Source organism: Rhagoletis pomonella, unplaced genomic scaffold, assembly GCF_013731165.1.
Source record: "Rhagoletis pomonella isolate Grant_MI unplaced genomic scaffold, Rhpom_1.0 Rhpom_scaffold_00011, whole genome shotgun sequence".
Classification (NCBI taxonomy): domain Eukaryota; kingdom Metazoa; phylum Arthropoda; class Insecta; order Diptera; family Tephritidae; genus Rhagoletis; species Rhagoletis pomonella.
This window is the reverse complement of record NW_023458565.1, coordinates 11575843-11578602: the sequence shown is the minus strand read 5'-3', so window position 1 is coordinate 11578602 and position 2760 is coordinate 11575843.

Sequence of the window (2760 nt, the reverse complement as noted above, 5' to 3'; positions counted from 1 at the left end):
TCTCAAATTAATATCACAAAAGTTATAAAGAAAGTCCAAAATATGCATGTGAATGAAATGAGCTGCTAATTTGCATACGTTTTACAAATTGGTTGAGCCTCTTAATTGAACATAATGCAGTCGGAAATATTATATTTGAATTAGCTTGGAATTAATGCTGTAGGCAGTGGTAAATTTTTTTTTTTTTTTTATATTTGATCAGTAAAAATTACTTTATGTAAAACTTATCTGATACAAATTAGTATTTGTAAACACAGGGAGCGTGTGAAAACAGATAAATAAACGATATTGACTTAACAATTTAAATTTAAGACTGGCTGGGTAGTGGCGAGTAAAATACACTCAGTGACTCACAGATGTATAGTAGTGCTTATCATAACAAGATTTGATCATTTATTTTTTAATGTTATTTATTTAATTATAACGATATAGTTTATTGTTTATCAAAAACAGCAACTTCAACTTCCTATGGTAGCAAATTACTGACATCGTAAAAAAAAAATACTAAAAATCAACGGTAAGTCCCAGCTGCTTCAGAATGGCGTTTGATTATATTGAATGCGCTACAAAACTGTATACTCAAAATTTTTCTAAGCAATATAATTAAAAAAAAAATGAAATTTTTACAAGTTTGCTAATTTTTTTTAATAAAACAAAAACATTAAAACTTGGACTCATACGGTTTTCGTTAAAGAATAAACTATAATTTTATTAAAAAGTAATTAAAAGTAAAAAATGATAAAACAAATATGTAGTTAAATCTTGTCAATATGTGAGTGTCTATAGTTATGAAAAGCACTATATTTTTCATCGATCTTTTTACGATACTGAAACTGTTTTTAATGGTAAATTTTTTGTTCGTTAATTTTTAATAAAAATGTAGCTCATTCTACAACAAAAATTATGATAATCAAAATTTTTAACTTTGGAAAAAATTAAAAAAATTTCAGCAAATTTTCATCACAATTTCCAACTCTTTAATCTGATTTAAAAAAAAATCGAGCAGGCAGGCTCACTGAGTAAAGAGGTCCCGAAAGAATGGATTAGGACCGAGGTTGAGACATATGTACATACAACTCTTTTTTCGGCAAAAAAAAATACGCAAAATACGTTAACGGGATTCTAGAGGATTAAATGGAAAAACGTTGACTGTACTTGGACTAGCACTTTATGAGTTGACTTGAAGATTGCCTATCTTCTGGATTACTCTATTTCCATCAAAGTCTATGTTCTGCTTCTTTTAATCGTAACTTTAAGAAGTGAAATAAATACAGCAAAAGAAAAATGAGTACAATGCCAACTGAGGAAAAAATTTAAGCAATTTTTTATCACAAAAAATAATTAACAACCGAGTTATTGAAGCACAAATCAAAACAAGATCATACGGTATTCTCCTCAACTCGCTGATTATCAATTAATTAGTTAAGCATCGTAAAAAATCGCAGACATTTATTGATTACACGTTTCATTATAAAACGGTCTTACATATAACTAAACCAGTTAAAATTAACCGTAATATATTTAATTAAAAACTCAGCAGCTTCATTGTTCCAACTGCAAGTAATTAATATTCTAATTCCTTTCACTTTTGTTAAACTGATATCAAAAGTACTGCATAGATGGAAGAACTGACAAATGACTTAAGCAATGCATAGACAGACGCACGCAGGCGCACCACAAAAGCGTCTCTTTTTAATTAAGCAAAATAAAGAGCCAGCCATAAAACTCGTACAACTTGCAAAGGCCGTCAAGGAGCCAATAAAGCATTACTTGTGGCTGGCTGCTAATACAAAGAACAATCAATTAACATAAATTAAGTTTAGCATCTTTCGTTCGAAGCCAAAATGTGTGCGCGTTTTAGCCAGAAAAAAAACAAAATTTTGTATAATTTGTTGTACTTAGGTATTCAAAAATTCATTGAAAAAGTCGTTAGACATGTTTATTGCTGGTTGGGGCTATTTTATTTCGAGATATGAGAAAGCAAAAATAAAAAAGAAAATATATACCTTACATTTCAAAAATTAATTTTAGCGTTTTTAACCCTAAGCAACCAACTAGTTGTTTAATTTTATTTGCAAATGATTTGGTTGCTTCTTCATAGGTATTTATTTGCGTGTACGTAGACGATTTTTTGTTCTACCAGGGTACTTATGCTAAAATATGGCAAGCGAGCATTGTCATGCTAATCGAGATCCGGAATACTGTATAAATAAATGAAAATTATGATTTTCGGCTTTCATGATTATTATTATTTTTTTTTTTTGCAGATTAACAGATAAAATTAACTGTCAAAAGAAGAGGCTTAAAATTTAATATTGTTGATGCCTGCGGACTAGTGGCTTTCCGCAACTTTTTGTACACCTAAATAGCCCCTACGTAGTATGTTTGAGTGTACATGTGTGTCTTAATAAATTTTCTCAGCAAACAATGTGATTTTGTTTTTTTATTTAAGATTTGATTAATCACTGTAGCTTTTACAAATCAGATGGGCTCGTCGAGATGGCATTGAAGGTGAAGAACAAAAACGTTCAAGTACGGCTTTAATTACTACAAAATAGCTGAAGATGCAATGAATGAAGTGTATGCTTTATTTAAGAGCTTATGATATAAAAAATAAAATAAAATAAAATTGAATTAGGCATTTGAAAGCAAAACTAAGCAAAGTAGAAAAAATAAAACAAAATTACAAAAAAAAAAAAAATACAAATCATCAAAGAAAGTAGGCAAATTGAACCAATTTAAAACTTAGACAAAAAAAAA